A 19,062-nucleotide genomic window follows, 5' to 3' on the forward strand; every position below is an offset into this window, starting at 1 on the left:
TGAAAGGTGAATTTTTAATTTATACTTCAATTTATAAGGGCACAATAGACGCGGTAAGGTCGCGGTGCATTCCTCATTTACTTATCTACCTCCTTCAATTTATGCTTTTTTTTCTGTAAGTTGGTAGTATTGTTAGTGACATCTATGCTAAATTTCACATCAAAATATTCATTAGTATTTGAGATACGCGCCGTTTTGCGAGGCCCTAAAAGTGAATTCTTCGATTTTACTGTGTCTGAATTTATTGAACAAAGAAGTACAAGTGAAGAAATTTTTTTTTGCGGAATGAAAGTTGAGGATGTTGCAAAAAGCCTTTGAGGATCAAGCTCTGTCTTCTAAAAGTGTTTACAAGTAGTATAACGAGTTCAAAGCCGGTCGTGAGAATGTTGAGAAAAATGTGGTGCCAAATCGGCCAAGATCATCGACTGATGAACATCACGTCAAACAGGAATGGTCAAATCGATTAACTATTAGAGATATTGTTGATAGTTTGGGCATATCATTTGGATCGGTGCAGGCGATTTCGAAAGACGAATTGGGCTTGAGAAGAGTCAAATATCGAATGGTTCCAAAAACACTCAATTTTTTCGATAAAACCGTAGTGAAACAATGCTTTCTGAATGTCAAAACGTAATGAAACGCATCATAAGTGAAGATGAGGCTTGGATCTACGCTTACGATGCGGAAACAACCGATCAATCGAGCGAATATTGTGCTAAAGGCAAGCTGAAACCGAAAAAACGTCAAAGTCGCTCAAAAATTAAAGTCATGTTGACAGTTTTCTTCGATTACCGTGGTGTGGTGCATTATGAATTCCCTCCGCCGGGCCAAACTGTCAACAAGGAATGTTATTTGAGCGTTATGCGCCGTTTACGTGAAGCTTTCGATTTTAAAAATATAACAAAATTCACATTTCAGTCTATGCGGACAATACCGTTTCGATTCAGGCTTTGGAGCAAAACATCACGAGTCATCGAAAATTGGACTCATTGGAATGGCTCTAACTCTGAAAGCCTGAAATGATGTGTTTAGTAAATCTCTTTGAATAGGTGTACTCTAAAAGAAGCTATAATTTCAAAAAAATTATCTACAAAGCGAATACATTACAGGGTTTTTTTCGCACACTTGAAAATTATTTACTCTTGAAGTCAAAAAAAGTTTAGGCGAAATTCGCAAAACATAATTTTTGTTCATAAACTTTCGAAAAGTTAAATATACATATGTATATTTACGGTGTACCCAGGATAATTATGGATAATAAGCAGATGAGCGAAAAACTTTTAGTAATTATGACAAAACTGAAACTGTTTTCTCTATGTGAGGAGTTTGTCAGTAAAAATAACAGAGGATTAAAAAATGCCTTGTCATTTCCAGGAAGTTATATTTAATCCGGTGGTTGCTTGAGAATCGGAATGGGTTAAGCTTAGTAGATTCCTGTGTAGAATTCCGCTATTCGATGCTTTCTGTTATTATAAAAACATTAAACTGCAAAAGGCAATTGTAAAGTAACTTGCTTCCACTTAATGTTGCACAAAGCTGCAAAAAACACTCCTTTAAAATCTATTGGAAATAACAGGCCTTTGAAATCAATTTGAATTAACGAATTCATTTTCCGATAAGCGAGTACCAGCATGTAAATGAAAGGAAATATACGCAAGTATGTAAGAAGTATACATATACGTATTCTATACAATTTAGGTACTTGTAAGTAATGGTCTATTTCATTGACTGCACACATCCCTAAGCAACAATGTCACTTTTATCTACTTTTGACGTACTAATCACATTTCGAAAATTTACTTTATTTCCAACACATCGACACAACTTAAGACTAATTCCATTAGCGCATTCACTGCACTGTCTATCACCTTTTCTCTTTCAACATTTTACTTTTTATACTTGAGCAGATGTGGGGAATATTATAAGAATACAATTAAATTGATTTTATTATTGCCCAAGGATATTGTGTCTTAAGTGTGGGTATGTGAATATGTATACATATGTGTGCAGAAAACATGTTTTTACTTTTATTGCGTGTGTATAAACGCACGTAAGTATTTAGAGGTATGTGTTCAAACTGCTGCTGAGCATTAATTTCTAATTTCTTTACAGCTCATTTCGGATTTTCGCAGATCATCAAGGGAATTATCACTTAAGAATGGAAAAAATACATCTGGGAATATATAAATTATCTACAATTATCTGTATTTTAACCGATGTTGTAATATATGTATATATTAGGGTGGGTCAAAAAACCGAATATTTTTTTCGCTGGTACAAGGTCCTCCGCCTTACATTATATCACTGTATAAATTAATGAAAAAAGATTGAGGCTTTAAATACTGTTTGCAAAGCAATATGGTTTCCTCTCTTTTATTATCCAAGCTAAAGTTATTCGCAGTTATGGCCCTTTACTGCACTAACTCCGGCATTCGCTTTCATTCTTCAGTAAATTGCTTTATGCAAATTAGCGACGGAGTTACTTATCATAAATCCCTTAATGCTCGCATTTGTATTTATTTGCGTATGGTATACAGTTGTGGTAAAATTAAGTGATTTATAAAATAAACACATACATATATTATCATTTTTTAAAGAATTTAAAACACAGCCAGTTCAAATGAAATGTTTAAAGGACTTTTTGCTACTTGAAACATACTACATACATACATATTTACATGCATATGTTATGTGTTTCTCAAACCGCGACGGCGAATAACTTCCCTTTATTCATCACTCAGTCTCGATGGTATTTGATTGTTTTCCCATAATTCTCCTCAAAAATGTCGAAAAATAAATAACCGACACACGCAACGCATGTCAAAACCATATTTGGCAGAAAGCATAAATGACAGCAGAAAGTACGTAGATAAGCACCTGTACACACAGTCAACAAATGTCAGCGAGAATTTCACATACAATTGAACAATTGCTTGAGAGCGAGCGCGCGCGTATGTACATGCATATGTGTCTAGCACAACACTGAATTGAGCTGCAAACTGGAGAAAAATTGCGATTCCAGCGGTTGTGAAATGGAATGTTTAAGATTTGAGGGGAGAAAGTAGAAGAAGATGCAAAGGAAGGAGAATGTGTAACTCTTTTTTATCTCTTCCTTTTGCTAAGCGGCTGTCAATGAATATTTGAAGATAAAAGTGAAAGCAAATCCGTGGAGTGTAAAAATTGCGGTGTCTTCATTTTCAAGATGATAGCGAATTCCATTTAAAATATAGTACTATATGTCAACGATGGGGCAAAAGAGAATATTTGAGGTGTATTTGCTAGGTGATAATTATTTTCTCTGAATGTAGCGTTCCCAAATTTTGAGTTGAAGTTATTTTTATTAAAGGTTAACGATTGTTTTCGAATCGTTAATATAAAACCAATAAAACCAATAATACAAATAGATTGTTGATTTTACAGCCTCTCAAAAAATCGACTCCCAAATTGCGATATCCGAGTGGAAAGAGCTCATTGCTACAATTGATATAGACAAATGTATGAGTAAGTATATTAAATTATTTATTTCAAGTACCCATTTTAAATCTATATATATATAAAAGAAAGTTGATGTTAGTTACACCATTTATAACTCAAGAACGGCTGAACCGATTTGGCTGAAAATTGGTGGAGAGGTAACTTAGAACCAGGGTAAGAACATATGATACCTTTTATCTCTTTCTATCAAAGTTTAATACAACTCATAAATACAAAAATTATATTTCAAATCATAAGCATTTGTACAAAATTCATGTTTGTAGGAATCATTTGAATACATATATGCGTTCAACTTTAAACAGATTCTTCCCCAAAAATAATACAATTGCTTAATATTTGGAATAGATGAAAAGAACTGTAACCAAATACGCAGTGAAATAGATTATTACTGGCTCAGTAAGCAGTCGTTGAGTATGTGTTATACCACGTGCATCCCAAAAGACTGATGTCATAACCTTTCCCACCGCTTTTTTCGTTTTTCCACGCCTGAGAACCGGTTCAACAGGTTCATCATGTGAAGTCCACTACAATGACTGTCGATTGGATTCCCGTGGGAAATGATGGAGCTATGTTTCTATCACTGACGAAAAATTTCGGCTTTATTACGGTTAAAGAGCACTCAAGCACTTCTCAGAATCAGTTAATCGTTGTTTTTGTTGGATTATGAACTTGCGAGGCACCTACTTTGCTCATTTCGCCTGTTTCCAAGTTAGCAAATATATTTCCCTGAGCCCAAATTTAACAGTATTTTCCCCAAAAAGCCAAATGCTTTATTAACACACGAAATGCTTTATGATCCATTTTTTTGTAAACTAACACAAGTTGCTTCACAAAATATTATATCTCATTAACATAGTTATAATCCAACTAATAGAAATCATATAGATGGTAATAGTATTATCTATGCATCAGCCACAGTGAAGGGTGGACGGGTGCTCTAGTTATTTAATATTTATCAATTACACTACGGCTAATATAGTAATCTCAAAAAAGAGCAAAACTTCTATAATATACACTGGGAGTAAGTTTAATTTCCCTCCGTCAGAATTTTAATTATGTCAATTATGTTGACATTTTCGTACGAAATGGCGGGAATTTAGCCTTTTTTCGGAGTCAACTTTTCCAGGATGTACGCTGCGGTAACGGTGGTTCTAGAAAATTGTGCCATCTGGACCAAAAAAAAAATGATATCCCTTTCTATATAATAAAACATTTTACTTTACTTTGAAGATACAATTTCAAGTCGAAACGTGCTTTAGTCTCAGAGTACCATCGACGCCTGATTTGAAAAATACATTTTTGAGAAAAATATGGAAGGTTTTATATATAGGAGTCGCATGCATCAAACGTTTCAACACTACAGCGGGTTGGACAGGGAATACAGTTTTTTTTTACAATTCTACCAATAGAATAATGTTTCTGGGACCTTTAAGAAAAATTTCAAGCGATTTGATAATGCATGTCTTATTGAAGAGGTTATCTGTGCGTTTCCATTATAAATTAAAATATTTTCAATTCTTCAAGCATTATTTAATCTATCCGAGCTATGATAATCCAATTTGGTAAGATTATATAGCTGAAAATTACTTGACTGGTGCAAAATATGCAAATCGAATATTTTTGAAAATAATATACAGGACTATACCTAATTCTCAAATAACGCTGTTCTGAATCTCAGCTGTATACTATATATAATTTTTAGCAGATAGCTGTAGTATTAACAAGGGTATCCGAAAAATCTAATTTCATATGGTTCTTCTGAGATATGAAAATACTCATAATATAATATGGAAACACCAGATAGTACCGACTACAATGAAGAGATTATTTTTGAGACAGAAACCTATTTGAAGCAAAGGACCAATAGTACTACCAAAATGATAAGGAAAATTGGAAGATCTTTAAAAAGTAATATAAATTTTACCCATAGATAATGTTTCATCAGCTCATCATCCTCCTTGCAAGCCCTGGGTTTCGCCGAATTCATCTTTCCCATTTCCATAAAGGGGGTAGGTGCCTTGTGATGACCCTTACATAGCAACATCTGTCTGCCTAGAAGTAGGAGTTTTTGGTCTGTCCACTATCATCACTATTCCAAAGGAACGTGGGCTTTGAAAGCCCTGCTCTCAATGTGTGTTTAGCTTTTTATCTAGAATATATCCGAGATATTTGACGAGCAATAGTTTTATCGCTTAAAGAAAGGAGATTGAATTGCACAGTTCTCGTTCCTCTAGTAAAAGTATGTTTTCCTGTTTTTCCGGATTAACAGTTAGTCCATGGCCCTCTGCCCAATCAGCGAAGATCTCAAGCTCTGTTCTTTAGTTCCACATTCATCCAGGGTTTGCCTGACCCGTCGTACAGTCAAAAGCCCCAATGATACAATGTGTGACTTTTTCTACTGCTAAGCCTATATATGATAAGGAAATTATCGGATCAGGTACTGGTAGTCTACCTTTGGAGCCATCCAGTTCGGTCATATATGTGTTGCAGTTTGCTTTGCACCGATTTATGAACATTGGTAGCTCTAAGCTCCCGATATTAGCATTGATGTCAATGTACCTGCGGTTGGAAAGGAGTCTCAAAAGACTTGCCAATCCGGTACTAGAACTAATCCCACACTTGTATTGCATATAGTTATATTCAAGGCTTTTTCTTCTTCTTCTTAATTGGCGTAGACACCGCTTACGCGATTATAGCCGAGTTAACAACAGCGCGCTTCGTTTCTTCTTTTCGCTACGTGGCGCCAATTGGATATTCCAAGCGAAGCCAGGTCCTTCTCCACTTGGTCCTTCCAACGGAGTGGAGGTCTTCTTCTTCCTCTGCTTCCCCCGGCGGGTACTGCGTCGAATACTTTCAGAGCTGGAGTGTTTTCGTCCATCCGGACAACATGACCTAGCCAGCTTAGCCGCTGTCTTTTAATACGCTGAACTATATCAATGTCGTCGTATATCTCGTACAGCTCATCGTTCCATCGAATGCGATATTCGCCGTGGCCAATGCGCAAAGGACCATACATCTTTCGCAGAACTTTTCTCTCGAAAACTCGCAACGTCGACTCATCCGTTGTTGACATCGTTCAAGACTCTGCACCATATAGCAGGACGGGAATTATGAGCGACTTATAGAGTTTAGCTTTTGTTCGTCGAGAGAGGACTTTACTTTTCAATTGCCTACTCAGTCCGAAGTAGCACCTGTTGGCAAGAGCAATCCTACGTTGGATTTCCAGGCTGACATTGTTGGTGGTGTTAATGCTGGTAGTCCAAAGCTTCTATGCATATTTATAAAGGTGGGTGTGTTACAGTGGAGAATAATATTTTGGCCCTACCACCTACAGACTCTACAAATGAGTACGAGTCTTGGTCTATTTCCCACAGACTCGTCCTCAATTCCGTGTTATATTTGACCTTTATATCCGCACCGCTTCTAACGAAGATGTGAGTCTTTAAGAGTCTAGGAACTTCTCCATCACTCACAATAGCTATCATAGCATTGGGAGACTATTCACTATAGAGCAGATAGCTGCAACGTCTTCCACGGAGTTGATGGCGAACCGGAAGAGTTCCTTTTCGAAGAGAGCCATGTCGATTTTGAACACCATTTTTGAACAACCGGTGTGTCTCATCCAACCCACCTCCTTCACAACAAGGACTTAGGACCGGATAATTGGCGGAGTTTCAATAAAATTCACTGGGCATGTTTTCAAGGATGGACACAATAACTTAAGTGCTATTGATCTTTCTGGTTTTACTGTGACGTCCAATAAGGCTTACGTTCACCAATCCATGAACACAACTAAAGAACATAGAGGTTATTTATGTGTCTGCAATTGGCATTTCAGCATCTTAAACCAGCGTAAAGCAATATTGCTGCCGATGGCAATTAGTTGTGGCAAACGAGTCCAAGTTTGCTGAATCAGTACTTTGGTTTCCTTTGTGTTAACAATCAAAGCATATACACGTGTTTGTAGAATGTCAAAGGCACGCACGCACGTCGTTAAAACGCGTATTTCCAAAAATACCACGACCATTATGTGAACGTACACATATACATACATAAGCACATATGCTTTCTCATACAAATTTCATTGTATTTGTATTCAATTAAATTCACGAAATTATAAGCTAACGATTCATCACATTAAGGGTAATAGTTACGTACATCTAGAAAAGTATTCATACATTCTAACCGTCTCTTCTTGTCAACCCTGATGGAAAAAGTAAACAAAAAAGTTTTGAAGATAGGTTATTCTTTAATTTTTTAGATAAGTAATATACTTGTAAAAGTACATTTTTCTCTCCGATTTCACAAGAGTAATTTCGTAGATATATGAGAAGCGAAGTTTCCTTCAGAACAATCTGATGATAATTTGTCCGTGACGTTCCGAAAATTGAATATATTTGAGTATATTCCTATATATAATGCATACTATTTTTAATTTGTATATAAACCCTTATAACATGGTTGAAATGCCTTTAGCTTAGCAATTTGTTTTAACTTCGATGCAACCTTTTCATGTGAATCCCAAAAAACTGGTTAAAGTCTAAGAGTTGGCCGCTATTGTAATTTCAGGCGCTTTGCACCAGTTTCACCACGCAACAATCACGGACTGCCGATTTGAGAAATTGGCACAGAAACTTCTTTTTACTGCATTTCGTATCAAAAGCAAGCAACTCTCTAAAGTCAATCACGTTCGTTTGAGAAAATCTATGTATTTGCCTTAATGGTGTCTTTTCCTATCAGAAAACGATATATTTTTCAAAACATGAAATTCTATATAAAACAAGTAAGGAAGGGCTAAGTTCGGGTGTCACCGAACATTTTATACTCTCGCATGACAAAGTGATAATCGAGATTTCATTATACGTCATTTACATATTTTTCAAATATGTATTTGTGTAAAGTTTTATTCCGCTATCATCATTGGTTCCAAATGTATATACTCGTATTATACAGAGAAGGCATCAGATGGAATTCAAAATAGCGTTATATTGGAAGAAGGCGTGGTTGTGAACCGATTTCACCCATATTTCGTACATGTCATCAGGGTGTTAAGAAAATGTTACATACCGAATTTCATTGAAATCGGTCTAGTAGTTCCCGAGATATGGTTTTTGGTCCATAAATGGGCGACGCCATGCCCATTTTCAATTTTTAAAAAAAGCCTGGGTGCAGCTTCTTTCTGCCATTTCCTCCGTAAAATTTAGTGTTTCTGACGTTTTTTGTTAGTCGGTTAACGCACTTTTAGTGATTTTCAACATAACCTTTGTATGGGAGGTGGGCGAGGTTATTATCCGATTTCTTCCATTTTTGAACTGTATATGGAAATGCCTGAAGAAAACGACTCTATAGAATTTGGTTGTCATAGCTATAGTAGTTTCCGAGATATGTACAAAAAACTTCGTAGGGGGCGGGGCCACGCCCACTTTTCCAAAAAAATTACGTCCAAATATGCCTCTCCCTAATGCGATCCTTTGTGCCAAATTTCACTTTAATATCTTTATTTATGGCTTAGTTATGACACTTTATAGGTTTTCGGTTTCCGCCATTTTGTGGGCGTGGCAGTTGGCCGATTTTGCCCATCTTCGAACTTAACCTTCTTATGGAGCCAAAAATACGTGTACCAAGTTTCATCATCTTAATTTTTACTCAAGTTACAGCTTGCACGGACGGACGGACGGACAGACGGACGGACGGACAGACGGACGGACGGACAGACAGACATCCGGATTTCAACTCTACTCGTCACCCTGATCACTTTGGTATATATAACCCTATATCTGACTCTTTTAGTTTTAGGACTTACAAACAACCGTTATGTGAACAAAACTATAATACTCTCCTTAGCAACTTTGTTGCGAGAGTATAAAAATTATAGAGCTAGTGTCAATTTGAGATCAATAAGATAAGCTGAAGCGTGATTAAATTGTGAAAGTATTCCAGTTGATGTTAGAGTTCTTTATAATACAAGGGATTTTTTGTTTGTGACGTTTACTCGCTCAGGTGAAAAATTTTTCAGCTCATGTAGTATTTATAAAACAAACGATAGGGAAACCCTTATTCTTGGCGTATAAAATTTGTGATTTTAGGATAGTTCGGTAGAGTTCTAGATTACTTGAGTCTAAATGAGATAATATCTAAGGAATGTAATGCATTAAAATACAAAGGCTATACTGGTTCGGAACACTGAGTTTAACAGAATAATTCTCCATAGTTTTGAAATCAATCATTGTGGTTATCAACTGTGTTCAAGTAATCCAGCCGGCGTTTGTATTACTTGAAATTTAAAAGAAAGGCTTTGAAGTGTAAATTTGATGAAGCTGTCTTCGTCTTATTTGTAAAACTAACTTTGCTGAGATTGAAACATGAGTTTTAGTGGTTCAATTAAATGTATATTCCGAAACTGGAAAATTAATTTATTTTGCACTGGTATGACGAAAATGTGATACATACATATCTACACTCAATCTTCTAAAACAAAGTTTCAGTAGTCTGCTATAGCTATTTATTAAAGAAATATAAAATTTCAAAGAAAACCTTTTCACGAATTTCAATCAGTGTCTAATGGATTTTTCCCTACTGTCCCCTATCTTCAACGCATTTGTTTATATGTGGGTATTTGAGTGATTAGCCGTGAACATTTGGGTAGATCTTAACGCCTCGTTAAACACTTTATTTCCGGCAAATTAATTTTATGTCATGGTGCCGTGTCAATACCAAGTGCATATGTGTAAGTGTAAAATTGTCAACGATAACATTTTAATGTTAAACATGGGTATTTGTCGTTGTACAAATGCAAAGTTCCATTAATAGCTATTTAAGTCCAACAATTATTTGTCGAATTGTGTCTCATCACAGTAAATGGGAATGTCGCCAATAAATGTGGGCTCATCAGGATGCCTAAAGCATATTGTTAACATTTGATCTGCCTACTGGATTGGGGAGTAGGAAGCTACCGAGCGACAGGATATTTGTGCTTCGTTAGGAAATAGAATTCACACAAAGGAAATTGCAGATTTGTAAGACGATCAAACCTACATACTTAAGAATATTGCTGAAGGCCTGCCCCAGAATGTTTACTGATAAGTGGGCTAAAATTGTTGGATGATTCACATGTTTACGCTTTTTCATGTGCGTTTACAGGGAGGGGGGAAAGTACAGTTGGTATGTATAATTTTACTACTATTTACTTAAGATAGTTTCATGTTCGGTGTACTTACAAGAAACAAGATCTCATTATCTAAATTTGTATTCCAATGTGGTTTTAAATAGTATGTACATATTAGGGTGGGCCAAAAACCTTTAATTTTTTCTCTCTTAGAGTTTTATGGATATAAGATAGCATTAAATTAATTCTGCATGGAACATTACAAATGCTAAACGACTTCGTTGAGCGTGGTCTGTATGTCGAACATGTAAATAAATGTGAATGTTACCCTTAGCATAATGTAGTTGGCAGTAAAAATTACTGAAGTGGTTCATAGTTTTATAGGTCTCGATCGCGGCCATTTCTTCCCAGTGAACATTTTATTAAGCTCTGAGAACGTCCGTTAGGGCCAGATCTCAAGAATAACATTAATTCGAAAGCACAGTAATGTAATTTTAGTCGCTCGACATCTACGGAGCACTTCAGAGCTATTACATATCCCATTTTTCACGAATGATAAATACAATACGTTCTTTTGATATCTTCGGAATTTGTTAGTTTTTTATGCTCTCGCCACAGAGTGTATGTTGGTACATAGTATTATTTTAACATTCCCATCTTACAGTGCCTATATCATGATCACCATTGACGGTTACACTCACTCACTCACTGGCATCATATTTGAAGAAATATGAATCGATGGTTCCACACCACAACAAATCGTAGCTTTTTCTGAATGAAATGGCAGTTCTAAAATCTCTTCAGGGCTTCATCCCTGCATAAAATTTGGCTCGAAAACGTCGGATCTTCTTGAAATTTTTCAAGAGCCCATAGAGCTTAGCAATGTCGCTTGGAAAGGTTGAGCGGCTTCAGTTCTTGCACAAGTTCCATACGTCGGTCCGAGTTGCTGCAAACGGCGCCGAATCGACTCTTGACGGCCTTTGTGTATATTCTCAGGTACGGTTGCTTTATTTTTTCTCAGCGTGCTGGACGTGGTCTACAAGTATTCGGTCCAATTTTATCCAATAATGAAAGCTGGGTCTCAATATGGGTGATGGTGTTACGAATAGTACGCTCAGTAGGCCGATAAGTTGAGCGAATCGCGCGAAACACATTCTATACCGAAAATAACATGACAGCTTTACGCGACTGACGCGTGATCTGTCAAAAAAAGTCTATTGAAAAAAGTGCCTCTACTTGGATCAATCGTTATTAATGGTTTATGGTCAGAGGTAGTAAAACATAGTTATAAATATGACCGGACCATGTACGATATGTACATATGACGTATAATATAATTTATTAAAAAGACAAATTTAATTGCAATCCACTCACAATTTCGTCGCTTAAGGAATGTTGAATACTTTGGCAACTTTGTTTAATTGAAATTTGCCAACACCTGAAAGTATTTCCTCGGCTTTGATTATTCCAAGTTGCAAGAGTATGAAATGTTTGGTTACACCCTTCCTTACGATTTTTTTGGATATTTTCGTCCGCAACCTTTACCTTGAATTCTTTGAAAGCTGTGGAACCTGATTTCTATTCTTATGTACCCCTCTTATATAAACATATGGCATAATGTATTCGACGTATAATATATCTATTAATAAAATGCTATGTTAGAGTACCATAGGTTTATAAGAAATTGTGATTAAAGCGATTATTACTCCGAAGTCCTTAAAACTTTTAGTAAATCTAAAAGGAAATGCCGTCGGAGCATGTTAAAACTTGATTAAAAACAAGAAAAAAAGATTAACTTCGGTAGCACCCAAGCTAATATACCCTTCACAGACGCATTTCTTTTAGTAACTGTGTCTCCAGTTTGTATGGAAGCTATATGCTATAGTAATCCGATCTGAACAATTTTTTTCGGAGATTATATTATTACCTTAAGCAGTAATCTATGTCAAATTTCGTGAAGATATATCGTCGAATTAGGAAGTTTCCCATGTAAGCATTTGATTCCGATCATTCAGTTTGTATGGCAGCTATATGCTATTGTTAACCGATCTGTACAATTTCTTCGGAGATTACATTGCCTTAGAAAATAATCTATACCGAATTTCGTGAATATATCTTGTCAAATGAAAAAGTTTTCCATACAAGAATTCTGATCGTTCAGTTTGTATGGCAGCTATATGTTATAGCTTGAAGAGAAAATGACGTTTACAAAATTTCAAAACGATATCTTAAAAACTGAGGAACTAGTTCGTATATATACAGACAGACGGACATGGCTAAATCGACTCAGCTCAACATACTGATCATTTATATATATACTTTATAGGGTTTCCGACGCTTCCTTCTGGGTGATTGGTATTGTAGTATACACATGTACAATTTTCACGCCCATCAAATGGTCTTTAGCAAAATCCTATAAAGTGTGACTAAGAATTTAATATATATGTGTAAAGCTGAAAGAATAGTCCGAATAAAGCTTTGCACTATGTATTTGCAATAATTCCATTGAGGAATGTCATCCTACATACAAAAATTGTCGAAATTGGATTATATCTTATGTAAAAAATTCCGGTTGACACCGCATCTACTTGTATATGTCAATATGTAAAAAATGTAATTGAAATACAGAAATAATCTCTTTCTAAGAACAGTGTATCTGCTTTCTAAAATGGATGAAATCAGGGCAATACCTCCGCTAATCCCCATAAACTTATTATGCGGATTTTGAAACATCCGCTTGACATTATAGTAGACCTTAGGTCAATCTGTGCTTAAAGAATTTCAGAGAGCCTATGTTAGGCTAAAATCGGGTTAAAATACTCGCTAGTCCAAGTTCCTTACATTGATAAGAATTTCCAGGTTTTGATTGGCTTTATACTGTACATATATATGGTATCGGTATTCGGACATGGAAAGTGTAGTAAGGAAACTAAGTGAGATTATAGGTCATAATAATATAACTTAATAAAATACCAAATTTTATTGTAACCGGCTTCTTCGAATAATTCATTTAGAATTAAATTTTCAAATTAGGAGAGAATAAAATGTTCCGTTACACACTAACTTAGCCTTTCAAACATGTTATGAATTAAAATTTTCTAATGATGCAATCCTTTTTATGTAAATTTCCATTCAATTACTGCCAAAACTCATTTTTGAGAGTCACATAGACATTTTCATCTATACGATACGTACAGTAGCAAGACAAATTTAAAAATTTTCCAGAAGATAACGCAAAGCTCTATTAGAATTATTGTCTTGAGCCTATTTCAATTATGTGTATCGCATATTTCAAGAGAGATTTCGCGCAAATCCCTTTTCAAAGATCACAGACAAGTGCAAAATAAAAGGCACGACCCTCCGACCTCATTCAATTTAATTTTGCAGTTGGGTTGAATGGATTCCGAAAGCGACTGTAATACACTCGGAAGTCTATATTATACTATGTATGTGTGTATGTGCGTTTGTAGCATGACATGAAAATTTGTTAACTTAAACGTTGAAAATCTATGACAAATAAAATTTACAATCACGCGGTTGTTGGAGGTTCTAGACACGGATATAGGAGTATCCGTATATGTATATATTAATATACAATATATATGAACGGTTGTGTGTTGGTTAGGTAAGAGGAAGGTGCGTATGTATTAAAATTAAAATGGAGAAGGTCTAGCAAACAACTGCATATGTATGTGAGTTTCGAATTTCAGAGCTGCGTTTATCGTTGCCGTTATTCGAGAGAAATTAGGTACGCATTTTCAAAAATACATATATCTACATGTGTACCGTGCACTATGCCACATATCTGGGTGTCAGTAATGCGAAAATTTCGAGGGAAAATTGATTTATTAGGTGAAAAACTTCGGCATTCGTCGTGTGATTGTGTGTGCTCGTAATGCCACTCATATTTTATATCTGCTCATGCTACCGGATTATAGCAGGTGTGAATATGGTTTTTTATACATTATTTGTGTGTAAATACTTTAAATGTTCATGTGCTTGCGAGATGCGCGTGTTGTGCCCTTGTCTCCCCCTTTAACCTTAATCGCTCTAAAGTAAATGAGATTCAATTTTGTAAACATGAATTTACGTATTGCTCTTTTTTAGTCTTCGAAATATTTGCTGACAGATGTAATTTTGTGTTTTTTACCAATAGCTTTATCGCTGGAAGTAAGTGAAAATATAAAAAAAGAGGAAGAGAGGTTCAAATATATAGGTAGAGATTTACATAATTTTGCGTAAGCATTTAAGTAAAACAAATTTTACAATATCTTACTTTATTTACATCACTTGAGAACTAGTGTTTCTATTCATTTGACACCTGTTCAACCGCGAGCGAGTTGGGAACTTTAAGCATCAAGAATTGAATGACTTACTAATTTGTCCGCTGTTGTGACTTAATTCTCTTTTACGTTATTGTATGTATTGGTTCAACGTTCATTGGTATAAAAGGTAAATAAAAATCTTTTCTAAAGTAACGACATCCATATCGAACGTTACCACAACAGTATATCCTTAAACACTACATGGAACAACTAACTTTTCGAAAAAAGAAAAATTCTAAGTGATCAATTAATTATTGCCGATATACAAGGGTATTCGCTGTCAAGGCTATGTTGACGAATCGTTGCGATTTAGTTCAAACAACCTTATAATTTGCAAAGATATGGTGGACTTATGTGGACTTAACATCGGTACCTCTACACTGTCATACATACGTATATTTGAGGCCGATTTTGGTATCTCAGTTTAGATATTAGGTTACGGTGGAAGATTCATACATAATCAAGAGTGTACAGCACAATTTATTTCAATGATTTTTAAACTTGCGCTCTTTTGACTCTTCAAGATACAACGTCTGCAGGAGATCGAATATCGATTCCAGCTCCGAAAAACTACTAGATGGACCTAACTTTTTAATGCACCGGTATTTTATTCAATTGTGCAAAACGACACACTGTTTTGAGAGCAAGAAGCTCCGCTAATTTCTTTAAGATATTTCACATAGTGACCGGTATACACTGTATAAAATCAACAGGAAGTTCTAAAATCTTTCTATTGGGTATAGGGGGCTACGCAAACTACTACTTTGAATTTCATTAAGGTACCTCACAAATTGACCGATATTTTTGGTATAAGGTCAGTCATAGGTCCACATATTCAGTACCTGGAGACTTGATGGCGACTAATAGGCCCATATGATCGGAACTATTTTTTGCAGTTGGTCCTCAGACTAAAAAGAGGAGGTTGTAAAAGAATATAGATTGGCTTCAAGGTAGTGGATTGATATGAAAGGATCTAAACTAATAATTAACTTTCCAAAGAAAAGTTTTGTTTCAATTTTTAATTGAGGTGTTGATTAGAGAACTGAGAACAGAAATATATAGCACTTACACCTTAAAGAACTAAAAGAGATAAGGGCAAAGTCTTTGAATAAATGTAAGCACTGAATAATCTTTCTTGCCCCTAGCACTCTTTCGTGATGCTTTACGTTTTGAAATACTATATAGAGTACAGTTCACAATTGCTTTTATTAGCAACTATATCGTTCAGTACAGTCAGACCGGAAAAGATGGTTATATGTTTATGGTTACGTAAATATTGGTATGTATTTAATTATATTATTTCATCAGACATGCCAACCATTTTTAATTAAATTATATAAATTTGCAAATTCTTATCATAAGTATGAAATAAATTACTTTTGCTTATATACCTTTATACCCTCAAGTATAATCTCACAAATTAAATTACATTTTATTAGTTTGCTTTCCCCGCATTGGCAAGTGAATCCGGTTCCACAATAAAATGATATAATTTATAAACAAAGCAACCATAAACCAGTGTATGACCTACCTTATGACAAGTTCTTTGTTCACCTTTTGTACCTTGTGGTATTCATGCGGCGCTGTAAATTGAATTCCAAATGAAGAAAGCACACAAAAGCTCAAACACTGAAGGTCATATGAGCAGTAGCTGTGACTGGCAGCGGAGAAGTGACAGCTTCCCTGGACACTTGACCACATCACTTCGTTAACATACTTGCAAATACAATACAATGTAATCACATACTCGTAGCTACACAAGAACAACGCAGGCATTCGATAGAGCGACCGACAAGAGAGCAAAAAACCCATGACTGTTTTATATTCGCTTGCCTAGGCTGCCTTTGTCAAACGCTTTGCTTAACACGTTAAAGGACAGCTCCTTCCATGTATGTTCATGTGTTCCAGTATGTGGCTGTTTCCTTCAGAAACGATGATCGACTTTTTCTACGCTACTTTTTCTAACACTTGTTATTCCAAAAGTGTCGTCAATATTATATTCAGGATAATCAAATTAACACTTACATATGCTGATAACCACATTGACAAGTAAAATACTCTGTCGGTGTTTTAGTGGGATTTTTCTTTGGTATTAAAGTTTAAGGTGTAAGAGAGCTATATGACGATTTGCGACAAAGTAGTGTAACAATTTGTGAAAAACTCTAAGGAATAATGCGAACATTTGTGTTTTGGATTTTATACATATTAGTTTTGAAAAATTTGTTAACTTCTGAGTATTCAAAGTCTCTCGATATTTGAAGATGTGTAAATAAAAGCTGTCTGTGTTATTGTCTGGAAAGGCTCGATTATACCCATTGTCTTCAAAGATCATTCATGAGAGATACTTTTATCAGGTAAATAAATAGTTAAATCACTATTATTTCTAAAAAGAAAATATTTTCAACTTGAAATCGTTCTTTCCCAAATATATTTGCTTATGGTGTATTATAGTATAACCAGAATATAAGTGTGAAGTAAAACCCATGTTACAAATAAAAAATAATAATTTTTTTTCTCAGTTTTATACAAGGTGAAAGATAAGAACAAGAATAATAAAGTTTTAAAAAGTACTAACTGAGTATTTCATTTCATTTTCGGACGTATCCAATAATTGCACCGGGAAAAAGAAGGCAACCCAGTGTTTGCATATTCTACAAGCTATATACTTTCGATTAGTCTACTGCTTATTGCGTAAGAGAGTGGGTGTAATGTTAAAAAAAATCTTTTTTTCAATTATTAATTATTACACTTAGCATCACAATTTCCAGGCAACCTCCTCGAAATTAATATTTTAATTTAACAGTTATAGAAAAAGAGTGAGAGGGTTACCGGGTTCTACATTTCTTGTGCATATTTTCTTCCTCTCTTATTTACTTCAATTTACCTTTTTAATTTTTTTGTTTATTACTCTTATCGTCATATTGGATCTGATACTTTGAACTTTTGGAATTTGACTTCAGATTCATACTGTTGTTCTAGAAAGCATATGCGCACTACAATACTTATGTTCAATAAAAACGTTTAGTATAAAATAGTTTGATTAAGTTGGTGATTATTATACTCTCGCAACAAAGTTGCTAAAGAGAGTATTATAGTTTTGTTCACATAACGGTTGTTTGCAAGTCCTAAAACTAAAAGAGTCAGATATAGGGTTATATATACCAAATTGATCAGGTTGACGAGTAGAGTTGAAATCCGGATGTTTGTCTGTCCGTCCGTCCGTGCAAGCTGTAACTTGAGTAAAAATTGAGATATCATGATGAAACTTGGTACACGTATTCCTTGGCTCCATAAGAAGGTTAAGTTCGAAGATGGGCAAAATCGGCCCACTGCCACGCCCACAAAATGGCGAAAACCGAAAACCTATAAAGTGTCATAACTAAGAAATAAATAAAGATATGAAAGTGAAATTTGGCACAAAGGATCGCATTAGGGAGGGGCATATTTGGACTTAATTTTTTTTGGAAAAGTGGGCGTGGCCCCGCCCCCTACTAAGTTTTTTGTACATATCTTGGAAACTACTATAGATATGTCGACCGAACTCTATAGAGTCGTTTCCTTCAGACATTTCTATGTACAGTTCGAAAATGGAAGAAATCGGATAACAACCACGCCCACCTCCCATCCAAAGGTAATGTTGAAAATCACTAAAAATGCGTTAACCGACTAACAAAAAACGTCAGAAACACTAAATTTTACGAAAGAAATGGGAGAAGGAAGCTGCATTCAGGCTTTTTTCAAAAACTGAAAATGGGCGTTGCGCCGGCCACTTATGGACCAAAAACCATATCTCAGGAACTACTAAACCGATTTCAATGAAATTCGGTACATAATATTTTCTTAACACCCTGATGACATGTACGAAATATGGGTGAAATCGGTTCACAACCACGCCTTGTTCCAATATAACGCTATTTTGAATTCCATCTGATGCCTTCTGTGTATAATATATACATACATTAGGAACCAATGATGATAGCGGAATAAAACTTTACAAAAATACGGTATTTGAAAAATATGTAAATAACGGATAATGAAATCTCGATTATCACTTTATCATGCGAGAGTATAAAATGTTCGGTGACACCCGAACTTAGCCCTTCCTAACTTGTTTTTGGTAAATTTTGCTCCATAGGG

This window comes from Bactrocera tryoni, chromosome 2 (genome assembly GCF_016617805.1).
Source record: "Bactrocera tryoni isolate S06 chromosome 2, CSIRO_BtryS06_freeze2, whole genome shotgun sequence".
NCBI lineage: Eukaryota > Metazoa > Arthropoda > Insecta > Diptera > Tephritidae > Bactrocera > Bactrocera tryoni.